This window comes from Protopterus annectens, chromosome 8.part0 (genome assembly GCF_019279795.1).
Source record: "Protopterus annectens isolate FY-2018-M chromosome 8.part0, PAN1.0, whole genome shotgun sequence".
NCBI classification, from domain to species: domain Eukaryota; kingdom Metazoa; phylum Chordata; order Ceratodontiformes; family Protopteridae; genus Protopterus; species Protopterus annectens.
The window spans coordinates 618,765,327-618,780,639 of record NC_056741.1 but is presented as its reverse complement, the minus strand read 5'-3'; the positions used below and the strand labels follow the sequence as shown (position 1 = coordinate 618,780,639).

The 15,313-nt window shown below is 35.8% G+C and overlaps 1 protein-coding gene and 1 long non-coding RNA gene across 2 annotated transcripts in view; one reads left to right on the top strand and one right to left on the bottom strand.

The window, feature by feature from the left end:
- Positions 1-15,313, top strand: part of SRPK3 (SRSF protein kinase 3) — a 2,415,720-nt gene that overhangs the window by 1,468,655 nt on the left and 931,752 nt on the right. The window lies entirely within an intron of this gene.
- On the bottom strand, positions 11,413-13,340 carry LOC122808953. Its single transcript, XR_006365846.1, has 2 exons — positions 11,995-13,340; positions 11,413-11,930 (listed from the first exon to the last, which is right to left on the bottom strand). It is a non-coding gene; the product is annotated as an uncharacterized LOC122808953 (long non-coding RNA).

The following is a 15,313-nucleotide window of genomic DNA, read 5'->3' as shown; positions in this document are numbered from 1 at the left end:
AGGCAGTGGACAGCACCCCAGCCATACCAGGTTACACCTCCTACCACATGTTCAGACCATGAATAAAAGGTGTGAAAACTAAAGGAGGCAGTGTATCAATATTCATTAAAGATAAATTATACCTCCAAATTGGTTAAACGGTATGATTCCCTGGAGACACTTCGGGTGCAACTAATTGTTGGTAGGACACCTATTCAAATCACTGCCAGATACAGGACCCCCTCCATGAATCAAGACACCCTCTCTGCCTACTTGGATCTACTGGAATCCATCAGCATACATCCAAATACCATGGTTTTGAGTGATTTTAATTACCTATCCATTGAGTAAATTACTCGTGCTCAAACCCACTTGCCCAAAGGTTCCTCAAGTTCATTAACTCCAACGCCCTGGACCAGTTGGAGGACACCCCAATTAGGGATGCCAACATCCTGGGTCTGGTACTTATCAATATGGGGGACCGCTGTAGCACCCCCACTGTGAGATCTTCCTTTGTCAGATCTGACCACAAATCCGTCTCGTTCGATGTAACTATCACACCAGACCCCCTCCTGCCATAGCAGCAACTAAACTAAAATACTTCTCCAAAGGAGATTATATCCTTCGAAGGGATGGTATAAATAGCTTCACTGCACCTCCCCCTAAGATGGAACTGGCAACTATACCAAGTCCTACACCAATGCTTTTTACAAACACCTGTGTAACTGCACTGACATGGCCGTACCCGATATGACCAAAACAAGTTGTTCAAGGAAAAGCAAACCTGCCTGGTGTGCAACTGCCATTAACAGGCTTTAAAATAAGAGGAAGAAATTGTTGTCCAAAAGTAAGAGGTAGCAATTGAGCCCAAAACTGGAAACACTCCCTCCTCAGCTTAAACAAGCAAATAAGACTTCTTGTGAAGTCCTCCTAAGTAAACTACGAATCCATATTAGCGTCCTCAGCTAAAGACAACCATAGGGTGTTCTTTAGTTACATCTGTAGCCTAAAAGGTAAGACTTGGACTGGTAGTTAATGATACCACATACACAGAGCCTGTAGACATAGCAAACCTGCTAGCCAACAGGTTCTGTGAAAACTTCACTCCCCTGTCCCCACCACACATACCCCATGACATTCCTTTCACCTGTCCTCTACCTTGTATCTCTAGACAGCAAGTCATAAATGCCTTCTCTAAGGCCAAAAACACAGCATCTATGGGACTTGATAACATCCCATGCTGTGTCCTCCATGGGTTTCAACAAGAATTAGCAACACCACTAGGTACTTTTTTCAATCATAGTCTAAGCACCGGCTTCATGCCAGCTGAATGGAAAATGGCCACAGTTATCCCCTTGCACAAGGGTGGAGCTTCCACCGACCCTAGGAACTATAGACCTATTAGCCTGACTAGTCTTATCTGCAAGGCCATGAAATGAATCATCATAGACCTTATCAACAAATATATAGGTAATCTACAGACACTTGACCCTACTTAGTTTGGATTTGTCAAAGGGAGATCATGCCTGTTAAACCTGGTGGACTTCTTAGAGATAGTCACCAGAGCCCCAGACAAGGGGAAAACTCTGCATACAGCCTACCTGGACTTGGCCAAGGCTTTGACACTATTCCTCACTCAGGCATTACTGACAAATTCACCCAGGTAGGTATCAACCCTTATATCATTAGGTAGGTCACTAAATGGGTCACCGACAGAACCCATACAGTCAAAACAGGGGAATCCACCTAAAACAGCAGACCCATAACCAGTGGCATTCCACAGGGATCAGTCCTGGAACCACTACTGTTCTGAATCTATTTCTCCAAAATATAAGCAAAAAATAAAGGTCTGTGGCTGACAAAGTTTGCTGATGACTGCAAACTGGGAGCGGTCATAGAATCCCCAAACGATGCCAACATCCTACAAGAGGGTCTTATGCAAACAAATAATTGGTGCCAAGGTCATGGCCTTAAACTCAAAGCAAAAAATGTATTATCATCCCTTTCAGTAACAGCAATGTTCCTGCGAACTACCACATCGATAGGAATACCCTAAGTATGTACTCAGTAGTGAGAAACTACCACATCGATAGAAACACCCTAAGTATGTACTCAGTAGTGAGAAACTACCACATCGATAGAAACACCCTAAGTATGTACTCAGTAGTGAGAAACTACCACATCAACAGGAACACCCTAAGTATGTACTCAGTAGTGAGAAACTACCACATCAACAGGAACACCCTAAGTATGTACTCAGTAGTGAGAAACTACCACATCAACAGGAACACCCTAAGTATGTACTCAGTAGTGAGAAACTACCACATCAATAGGAACACCCTAAGTATGTACTCAGTAGTGAGAAACTACCACATCAATAGGAACACCGTAAGTATGTACTCAGTAGTGAGAAACTACCACATCGATAGAAACACCCTAAGTATGTACTCAGTAGTGAGAAACTACCACATCGATAGAAACACCCTAAGTATGTACTCAGTAGTGAGAAACTACCACATCAATAGGAACACCCTAAGTATGTACTCAGTAGTGAGAAACTACCACATCAACAGGAACACCCTAAGTATGTACTCAGTAGTGAGAAACTACCACATCAATAGGAACACCCTAAGTATGTACTCAGTAGTGAGAAACTACCACATCAATAGGAACACCCTAAGTATGTACTCAGTAGTGAGAAACTACCACATCGATAGAAACACCCTAAGTATGTACTCAGTAGTGAGAAACTACCACATCAATAGGAGCACCGTAAGTATGTACTCAGCAGTGATAAACTACCACATCAACAGGAACACCCTAAGTATGTACTCAGTAGTGAGAAACTACCACATCAATAGGAACACCCTAAGTATGTACTCAGTAGTGAGAAACTACCACATCAAGAGGAACACCCTAAGTATGTACTCAGTAGTGAGAAACTACCACATCAATAGAAACACCCTACATATGCACTCAGTAATGAGAAACTTCCACATCAATAGGAACACCTTAAGTATGTACTCAGCAGTGAGAAACTACCACATCGATAGAAACACCCTAAGTATGTACTCAGTAGTGAGAAACTACCACATCGATAGAAACACCCTAAGTATGTACTCAGTAGTGAGAAACTACCACATCAATAGGAACACCCTAAGTATGTAGTCAGTAGTGAGAAACTACCACATCAAGAGGAACACCCTAAGTATGTAGTCAGTAGTGAGAAACTACCACATCGATAGAAACACCCTAAGTATGTACTCAGTAGTGAGAAACTACAACATCGATAGAAACACCCTAAGTATGTACTCAGTAGTGAGAAACTACCACATCAATAGGAACACCCTAAGTATGTACTCAGTAGTGAGAAACTACCACATCAAGAGGAACACCCTAAGTATGTACTCAGTAGTGAGAAACTACCACATCAATAGGAACACCCTAAGTATGTACTCAGTAGTGAGAAACTACCACATCAAGAGGAACACCCTAAGTATGTACTCAGTAGTGAGAAACTACCACATTGATAGAAACACCCTAAGTATGTACTCAGTAGTGAGAAACTACCACATCGATAGAAACACCCTAAGTATGTACTCAGTAGTGAGAAACTACCACATCAATAGGAACACCCTAAGTATGTAGTCAGTAGTGAGAAACTACCACATCAAGAGGAACACCCTAAGTATGTACTCAGTAGTGAGAAACTACCACATCAATAGGAACACCCTAAGTATGTACTCAGTAGTGAGAAACTACCACATCAATAGGAACACCATAAGTATGTACTCAGTAGTGAGAAACTACCACATCAAGAGGAACACCCTAAGTATGTACTCAGTAGTGAGAAACTACCACATCGATAGAAACACCCTAAGTATGTACTCAGTAGTGAGAAACTACCACATCAATAGGAACACCCTAAGTATGTACTCAGTAGTGAGAAACTACCACATCAATAGGAACACCCTAAGTATGTACTCAGTAGGAGAAACTACCACATCAATAGGAACACCCTAAGCATGTACTCAGTCGTGAGAAACTACCACATCAACAGGAACACCCTAAGTATGTACTCAGTAGTAAGAAACTACCACATCAATAGAAACACCCTAAGTATGTACTCAGTAGTGAGAAATTACCACATCGATAGAAACACCCTAAGTATGTACTCAGTAGTGAGAAACTACCACATCAATAGGAATACCGTAAGTATGTACTCAGTAGTGAGAAACTACCACATCAAGAGGAACACCCTAAGTATGTACTAAGTAGTGAGAAACTACCACATCAATAGGAACACCCTAAGTATGTACTCAGTAGTGAGAAACTACCACATCAGTAGGAACACCCTAAGTATGTACTCAGTAGTGAGAAACTACCACATTGATAGAAACACCCTAAGTATGTACTCAGTAGTGAGAAACTACCACATCAATAGGAATACTGTAAGTATGTACTCAGTAGTGAGAAACTACCACATCAAGAGGAACACCCTAAGTATGTACTAAGTAGTGAGAAACTACCACATCAATAGGAACACCCTAAGTATGTACTCAGTAGTGAGAAACTACCACATCAGTAGGAACACCCTAAGTATGTACTCAGTAGTGAGAAACTACCACATCAATAGGAACACCCTAAGTATGTACCCAGTAGTGAGAAACTACCACATCAATAGGACCACCCTAAGTATGTACTCAGTAGTGAGAAACTACCACATCAACAGGAACACCCTAAGTATGTACTCAGTAGTGAGAAACTACCACATCAATAGAAACACCCTACGTATGTACTCAGTAGTGAGAAACTACCACATCAATAGGAACACCCTAAGTATGTACTCAGTAGTGAGAAACTGCCACATTGATAGAAACACCATAAGTATGTATTCAGTAGTGAGAAACTACCACATCAACAGGAACACCTTAAGTATGTACTCAGTAGTGAGAAACTACCACATCGATAGGAGCACCTTAAGTATGTACTCAGCAGTGATAAACTACCACATCAACAGGAACACCCTAAGTATGTACTCAGTAGTGAGAAACTACCACATCAATAGGAACACCCTACGTATGTACTCAGTAGTGAGAAACAACCACATCAATAGGAACACCCTAAGTATGTACTCAGTAGTGAGAAACTACCACATTGATAGGAACACCCTACATATGCACTCAGTAGTGAGAAACGACCACATCAATAGGAACACCCTAAGTTTGTACTCAGTAGTGAGAAACTATCACATCGATAGAAACACCCTAAGTATGCACTCAGTAGTGAGAAACTACAACATTGATAGGAACACCGTACGTATGCACTCAGTAGTGAGAAACTACCACATCAACAGGAACACCCTAAGTATGTACTCAGTAGTGAGAAACTACCACATCAACAGGAACACCCTAAGTATGTACTCAGTAGTGAGAAACTACCACATCGATAGAAACACCCTAAGTATGTACTCAGTAGTGAGAAACTACCACATCAATAGGAACACCCTAAGTATATACTCAGTAGTGAGAAACTACCACATCAATAGAAACACCCTAAGTATGCACTCAGTAATGAGAAACTTCCACATCAATAGGAACACCTTAAGTATGTACTCAGCAGTGAGAAACTACCACATAAATAGAAACACCCTAAGTATGTACTCAGTAGTGAGAAACTACCACATCAACAGGAGCACCCTAAGTATGTACTCAGTAGTGAGAAACTACCACATCATATTCATTTTTAAGTATGTTAATAAATTTTAAGTCATTATCTGACATCATGTGAAACCAAAATATTATTTTTTTTATCTTTAAATTAATACATTTTTGAGTAATCAGAGGAAAATATAAGACTATGTGTGCAGGCTATTGGAAATAACAGAAATAACCAATCTTTAAAATTATTAAATTTAAACATTAAATTTCTGAAAGATCTCAACAAAAGAGTTATGTAATTTGATTTAAAATTCTGAGTATTATTAAAAGTAATGCATTCTTTTAAAACCCATATGAAAGTATTATTTAACAGGTCTGTTTTCTGGGATCTGTTGTTATTTATTGCTTTACAAGCTAAAATTTCTAGAATTTTTTCCCATTTGGCTGAATATTGTGGATCTATAAGAAGAGAAATAGTTTTAACCATCAATGAGATTGCATAAATTTCTATATTTAGGATGGCTATACCTCCATTATTCCAATTTTTCATATGGGTGGACCAAGCTATTCTGAATTTGGTTGGATACCATAAAAATGTATGCATCATAGAATTGAAATTTTTAATAATATAAGTAGGAGGGGGTAAGGAGATTGATTGAATAATATACAAAATTTTGGGTAGAAAGATCATCTTAATTATTAAAAGTTTCTCATCCATTGAGAATGGAATCTTATTGCATTTCTGAGTAAGGTTTTCTATTATCTTTAGACTTTTATTATAGTTTACTTGAACAATATATTTAATACTTTTAGTAATCATAATACCCAAATAACATATTTCTTCCGATTGTGTTATGTATTTTTATAATTATCCTGTAAATCAAATTTCTTAGGGCCAATTATTAGTATTTGAGTTTTGTTATTATTAAATGAGTAACCCTGATTTTTTTGAAAATACTCCATATCTGAGAATAATGCTCTGATGGATTTATTTCCTTCTAATGTAATTAGAATATCATCAGCAAACATTTGTACTTTGGAGGATTCCTTTGAAGTTATCTTGTATCCTTCAATTGCCACATTATTTATTATCAAGTTGGCCCAGGGCTCCATAATTAATGTAAATAATAAGGGAGCTAATGGACAACCTTGTTTGGTACCCTTAATGATGGGAATATTTTGAGAAATAGTTGTTCCTATTTTAATATATGCTTGGCAATCTTTATATAATTGGGTTATTAAATTAATAAAATTATTTGAAAAATTTAAACTTTGTAATAAAATAAATAAGTAATCCCAATTAACTGAATTGAATGCACAGTTTATATCTAGACTAATTAATGTTAGGTTTTTATTTAAAGGTTTGGCTGATTATATTAAATATAAGGTTCTTTTGATGTTATCATAAGAATTTCTATTTATAATGAAACCAGTTTGATTATCTTCTACTAGTGATGGTAAAAAGATTTTAAGCCTATCGGCATATATTGACATAAACATTTTATAGTCAACATTTAACAAAGAAATTGGCCTATATTATGAGCAATGAATTGGATCTTTATTGGATTTCAGGATGGGGGAGATAAATGTGTATTTCCATGAGGGTGGAGTTATATTTCTATTTTGAGCACTATTGTAAACATTATGTAATAATTCTAATGTATTCAAAGGCAAGATCTTATAAATTTCAGGAATAATGCCGTTGTTTCCTGGAGCTTTATTTAATTTTAATTTGGTAATTTGTATTTCAATATCTTTTAAAATAATGGGCTTGTCTATAATATTAGTTTGTTCATTTGATAGTTTATTTGGGGTATATTTATTAATAAAGGTTCTGCTTTCTTCATTAGAATCAATTGTCTCAGTATGCTGATTTATATTAATGAAAAATTGTCTAAATTCCGTCAATATGTTTTGTATGTCTGAGACTGTCCTTTTTTCCTTAGGTGAATATATTTCATTTATATGATTAAATTTGGATAGTCTTTTAGTTTTTATTAGCTAACATGTTGAGTGACCGTGGATTAGTGGAAAATTGTATAAATTTAAATTTTTCCAAAGCAATCATAATTTTATTATTTAATATCTCTAGATACTTATTGTTTAGTGCATTTATTTCCTTCTTTTTTTTCATTTTTATCTAAATTTCTCTCTTGATTCTGTTTTACTATATCTAATTTATTTTGTATGTCAAGTAGTTGTTCATCCCAACCTTTCTTTTTTTTCATAAAACCAATTAAGAGTTCTTCCATAAAGATAAGCCTTAAGAGCATCCCATATATAGATTTCACTGGTTTCATTAGTGTTATTAGTGTCCATAAAGATCCGAGTTTCTAAATCTATAAATTCTTTAAATTCCTTTAATTTTGTTATATAAGCCGGTATTCTTCTTATTTGGGTATCATAATTACTATTAATTGTAATTTCAAATAGGATGGGATTATGATCTGAAATTGGACATATAATTATTTTGGTATCTATTAAGTTATTAGAGAAAAAACTCCATCTATCTTAGAAAATGTATTATGTCTGTGGGAAAAAAGTATATAATAAAGAATTGGAATTTGCAAAATTACTTATATCTTTTAATAAATATATGTCTGAGAATTTCTTTAATTTTTTAGCTGATGGTGTGATTTTTCTCTTTTTACTTGAAGTTGAATCTTTGGTGTCCAGAATGCAGTTGAAATCTCCTGCCAGTATTATGTTCCCTTTAGATAATTGTATAATAAAGTCTAAATGCTGTTTCACAGTGTTAGTTCCTATTCCTGGGATCCAATATATATTTACTAACGTATAAATCTTCTTATTTAATTTGATTGAAACAAGACAAAAATTTCTTTATCATCTTTGAATGTGTCAATTATTTTTAGACTTGTCAAATAATTGTTTCATAGTATTGCAACTCCTCTTTTTTTGAGTGTGTTTTGAACTTATTAGTACTTTATATGATTTATTATTTAGTCTGACTATATCTTCATTTATTAAATGTGTTTCTTGTAGAAATATTAATTGAGATTTATGTAATTTGATGAATTTAAATAAATTACCCCTCTTTCTAGGATTTAGTCCATTTATGTTTAGAGAAATACCTCTTAATGAGTTCATTTAAAGGAATATAGAAAATATAAGAGTTATTAACCAAATTAATTTATTATTACTAAATGTTGGCAACTCAGCACCATAAAAATCTACTGCCAATCATTAGCAGACTGGAGTTCCGCTTTGGTGACCCCTAACCGGGAAAAGCCGAAAAGACAAACATTACTAAATGTAGAAATACTGTATAATTGATTGTGCTTAACATCTAATAGAGATGAAAGCAAAATATTATTTATTTCTTTATCAGTGTTTGAGAATGTCAAAAGAATAAATGTTATAAAACTCTGATAATAACAATCACAAACATTATAACCTCTTAGAATCTACCTGGAGTATAAAACTCCCAATTTGAGTGACATACTATCACTCAAATTAACCTTCTAACCAATAACAACCTCTATTCAGCAACTGTTGAATAAAAGATATATACTTAGATAGAATTAATATGGCTTCATATGAAAACACCATATTAGTATACTATTAGTACACAAGAATTACATAAACAAGATAAAACATTAATAGAATATCTATATATTAAATATATTTTATCTGAAATGTATAAGAAGAAGTAAAATATAACCATAATCATTCATTTGGAATATTACTAAATGATATATGTCAAACAACAGTTTCAATTTGTTCTAGTATAATAATAAACTTCAATCCATAAAACAGTAATCTAATATCCATTTGTTCCGAAATATATTGTAAATATATAAGTGGATTGACTTTGGTGAACCAGTGTATGAATATATAATATTTATATATTCTATTGTAATATTATTTACCTCAGTATCTTAACTGTTTAACTTATCACTTTCCTTATAACTATTCATCAAATGTAACAGTTCCAACGTTCTTCATAACATGAAAACTCTTTAGAAGTATTTATTGCAATATATTTGTATAATATTACAAACGTACCTATTATTTGTAAGCGAGAATCAAAGTTTACAAATTTGCAATTAATGAGGAAATTTTTGTGTTGCAAAGGGTACCAATAAAGTGCAGTCAAGTAAAAAGAATTGAATATCAAAAGCACATCTTGTTGAATTATTCTTAAACATAAGTAAGTAACTTTAAAGTTCAAGCTTTGATTGACTGCAGTATTGGGATGGTGATTTCAGAGAGACATATTAATGCTGAACCAGCTATAGTAGTAGGATACACCTTCATAAGTGAAGCAGGTCTACACTTCATATATATATATATATATATATATATATATATATATATATATATATATATATATATATATATGTGTGTGTGTATGTGTGTGTGCGTGCGTGTGTGTGTGCGTGTGTGTGTGTGTGTAAGGAATGAGATAATCTAAACCTGCTTCTCAACAGAATCAGAATGATTGCATGAACCTTTAAGGACAGTTTTAGAAATGTACAAAATGAATGTTAGTAAAATTAATAAAGATACTAATAACAATAGTGGTAATCAGCCTTTCATATCCTGGTGTAACGTAATGTTCACTACTCACACTTTTCTGTTCATTTCCCTCAGTCTCTTTTCTTACCTGGTGTAAGTTAATGTTCACTACTCACACTTTTCTGTTCATTTCCCTCAGTCTCTTTTCTTACCTGGTGAAAGTTAATGTTCACTACTCACACTTTTCTGTTCATTTCCCTCAGTCTCTTTTCTTACCTGGTATAAGGTAATGTTCACTACTCACACTTTTCTGTTCATTTCCCTCAGTCTCTTTTCTTACCTGATGTAAGGTAATGTTCACTACTCACACTTTTCTGTTCATTTCCCTCAGTCTCTTTTCTTACCTGGTGTAAGTTAATGTTCGCTACTCACAGTTTTCTGTTCATTTCCCTCAGTCTCTTTTCTTACCTGGTGCAAGGTAATGTTCACTACTCACACTTTTCTGTTCATTTCCCTCAGTCTCTTTTCTTACCTGGTGTAAGTTAATGTTTACTACTCACACTTTTCTGTTCATTTCCCATAGTCTCTTTTCTTACCTGGTGCAAAGTAATGTTCACTACTCACACTTTTCTGTTCATTTCCCTCAGTCTCTTTTCTTACCTGGTGTAAGTTAATGTTTACTACTCACACTTTTCTGTTCATTTCCCTCAGTCTCTTTTCTTACCTGGTGTAAGGTAATGTTTACTACTCACACTTTTCTGTTAATTTCCCTCAGTCTCTTTTCTTACCTGGTGTAAGTTAATGTTCACTACTCACACTTTTCTGTTCATTTCTCTCAGTCTCTTTCCTTACCTGGTGTAAGGTAATGTTCACTACTCACACTTTTCTGTTCATTTCCATCAGTCTCTTTTCTTACCTGGTGTAAGTTAATGTTCACTACTCACACTTTTCTGTTCATTTCCCTCAGTCTCTTTTCTTACCTGGTGTAAGTTAGTGTTCGCTACTCACACTTTTCTGTTCATTTCCCTCAGTCTCTTTTCTTACCTGGTGTAAGGTAATGTTACTACTCACACTTTTCTGTTCATTTCCCTCAGTCTCTTTTCTTACCTGGTGTAAGTTAATGTTCACTACTCACACTTTTCTGTTCATTTCCCTCAGTCTCTTTTCTTACCTGGTGTAAGGTAATGTTCACTACTCACACTTTTCTGTTCATTTCCCTCAGTCTCTTTTCTTACCTGGTGTAAGTTAATGTTCACTACTCACACTTTTCTGTTCATTTCTCTCAGTCTCTTTCCTTACCTGGTGTAAGGTAATGTTCACTACTCACACTTTTCTGTTCATTTCCCTCAGTCTCTTTTCTTACCTGGTGTAAGTTAATCTTCACTACTCACACTTTTCTGTTCATTTCCCTCAGTCTCTTTTTCTTACCTGGTGTAAGTTAGTGTTCGCTACTCACACTTTTCTGTTCATTTCCCTCAGTCTCTTTTCTTACCTGGTGTAAGGTAATGTTCGCTACTCACACTTTTCTGTTCATTTCCCTCAGTCTCTTTTCTTACCTGGTGTAAGTTAATGTTCACTACTCACACTTTTCTGTTCATTTCCCTCAGTCTCTTTTCTTACCTGGTGTAAGGTAATGTTTACTATTCACACTTTTCTGTTCATTTCCCTCAGTCTCTTTTCTTACCTGGTGTAAGTTAATGTTTACTACTCACACTTTTCTGTTCATTTCCCTCAGTCTCTTTTCTTACCTGGTGTAAGTTAATGTTCACTACTCACACTTTTCTGTTCATTTCCCACTGTCTCTTTTCTTACCTGGTGTAAGTTAATGTTTACTACTCACACTTTTCTGTTCATTTCTCTCAGTCTCTTTTCTTACCTGGTGTAAGTTAATGTTTACTACTCACACTTTTCTGTTCATTTCCCTCAGTCTCTTTTCTTACCTGGTGTAAGTTAATGTTCACTACTCACACTTTTCTGTTCATTTCCCTCAGTCTCTTTTCTTACCTGGTGTAAGTTAATGTTCGCTACTCACACTTTTCTGTTCATTTCCCTCAGTCTCTTTTCTTACCTGGTGTAAGTTAATGTTCGCTACTCACACTTTTCTGTTCATTTCCCACTGTCTCTTTTCTTACCTGGTGTAAGTTAATGTTCGCTACTCACACTTTTCTGTTCATTTCCCTCAGTCTCTTTTCTTACCTGGTGTAAGGTAATGTTCACTACTCACACTTTTCTGTTCATTTCCCTCAGTCTCTTTTCTTACCTGGTGTAAGTTAATGTTCACTACTCACACTTTTCTGTTCATTTCCCTCAGTCTCTTTTCTTACCTGGTGTAAGTTAATGTTCGCTATTCACACTTTTCTGTTCATTTCCCTCAGTCTCTTTTCTTACCTGGTGTAAGTTAATGTTCACTACTCACACTTTTCTGTTCATTTCCCTCAGTCTCTTTTCTTACCTGGTGTAAGTTAATGTTCACTACTCACACTTTTCTGTTCATTTCCCTCAGTCTTTTTTCTTACCTGGTGTAAGTTAATGTTCGCTACTCACACTTTTCTGTTCATTTCCCTCAGTCTCTTTTCTTACCTGGTATAAGGTAATGTTCACTACTCACACTTTTCTGTTCATTTCCCTCAGTCTCTTTTCTTACCTGGTGTAAGGTAATGTTCACTACTCACACTTTTCTGTTCATTTCCCTCAGTCTCTTTTCTTACCTGGTGTAAGTTAATGTTCGCTACTCACACTTTTCTGTTCATTTCCCTCAGTCTCTTTTCTTACCTGGTGTAAGTTAATGTTTACTACTCACACTTTTCTGTTCATTTCCCTCAGTCTCTTTTCTTACCTGGTGTAAGGTAATGTTCGCTATTCACACTTTTCTGTTCATTTCCCTCAGTCTCTTTTCTTAAAACGTTTCATTTTCAAGGTTATGAGAAAAAGTAACTTAATGGCTTTAAACTTCTCTTCTCAGATCTATAATAAAAGTAGTGAAGGTGATCCCGTTTTATTATATGCGTTTGAAGGTTCTATGCGACTGTTGTAATCTCACCAGTTCAAGGTTCAATCTGTTACATCAGGATTCAAGCGTCAAGAGCAGGAGGAAACAGTTATATTTGAAGAGGCTTCTCTTGTCTGATCGTGAGTCTCATTAGGTCAGATTAACACACGAGATTATCTCAGTGGGAAATGTAAGTATACATTTTAAATTGAAGCTTCTGAGCAGCTCAAGCCTTACCCATTGCATACAGACCTGGTATCCTGAAAAGAAAGGCAGAGAGAAAAAAAAAAAAAAACAGAACCAAGCCACCGTAGTACTTTACGTTCAAAACATCCCTCACTAAAACTTCCCATATTATATCCATTCGCACCACCACCAAACCACTAAACACAACCCAATTGCGAAATAAGTGAGGGTAACCAATACTTATTACAAAACACAAACACATCTAATTATACAAGCCATTTTATTTAAAAGCCATAAACAACTACTATCTCAACGATCCCTGAACATGATAAGCATTTCATGAAACAACACCAGAAGCCTATAAATTACAATGTCGCTAACGGCAACCATGTCTGCCCTACATATTCCACAAAATATATAGTAAACAACGCCTCCACCATCCACAGTCACCACACGCTGCAGCATATCCCAGAAATAAAAGACATCAAAGAAACATCCATACATTCAAACGGCAGGCTTATATCACTGGCGAGCATTTGCCTTTGTCTTGCTACAAGAACAAGCTTCACAATACCATAACTTTCCACAATAACCAATAGATGAAATCAACAAACTACTCTAGCGACTTTATGAAATAACAAACATCCTTTCAATTAAATAAATAATGCAATAGTACTATTTGATGTTCAATTTAAACAAGGAAATTAAAGAATATATTGTAACACGTACAATGTAGCAATAAAAGGAAATTATTTAAATAATAACTTACCAGTTGTCTCAGTTTCTTTCTCCCCAACTTCTGGATTTATTTTGTATTAATTATTATTAATTCTTTTAGTGCATACTGGAGCAAGAGAATTAAGTATTTGTAGAAATGTGGTGGTCAAATGCTGCACTGCTTCATCTACAGGGAGATATTTTATGGAAGACCAATTCATATTGTTTAGCAATTGATTGAATTTATCTTGGGGAAGGTTGGTTAGGTTGTGGATGCATATTAGGGTGTGCTTTTCAGGTAGGTGTGTGCTGGTTGTAATGGCAAATGTGGATAGATGGTCAGTAAGGAAATTGGGAAGTGTGCCTGTGGAGGTAAATTAATTTAAAAATATTTGCTGAAAATTGAACAATGATTAGTACAGAACAAAAGAAAAAACATAAGAAATGACTTTATCTTCACAACATACAAAAATAATGATATCTGAACTAGATACAAAATAATTAATTATCCAAAGCGTGCAAAAACCTAATGAAACAAAGGGCTATAGCCTGGGATAACTGGAAACAAAACAAAAATAGTCTGTAGACAACTCCGCAGCCAAGTTAAGAAGTAAGTGATCAAAGACAAACTACACCCACCTCTAACAGGAGCACAGAACTAACCCCCCCAAAAAAAAATTCTGGTCTACCATCTCATCCCTATTTAACCAAAGGACAAAAAAGGAACTTTCCCCCTCTCCTAATGCCCCTTCTTCTCAGACAGCTAATGAGCTCAACAATGACTTTATACAACCTATAACCACTCTGATCTCCAAACCCCCCAAATGCAGCACCACCGCCACCTCTACTACTACCTTCAATAGTGTCTCTTCACTTAGCCCTGACCTTCTCCACCATAACAGTCCAACCTTCAATAGTGTCTCTTCACCTAGCCCTGACCTTCTCCAACATAACAGTCCAGCCTTCAATAGTGTCTCTTCATCTAGCCCTGACCTTCTCCACCATAACAGTCCAATCTTCAATAGTATCTCTTCACCTAATCCTGACCTTCTCCACCATAACAGTCCAACCTCCAATAGTGTCTCTTCACCTAGCCCTGACCTTCTCCACCATAACAGTCCAACCTTCAATAATGTCTCTTCACCTAGCCCTGACCTTCTCCACCATAACAGTCCAAAACCACATTGATAACTCAGCTACTGTCCCTCTTCACCTAGCCCTGACCTTCTCCACCATAACAGTCCAACCTTCAATAGTGTCTCTTCACCTAGCTCTGACCTTCTCCACCATAACAGTCCAACCT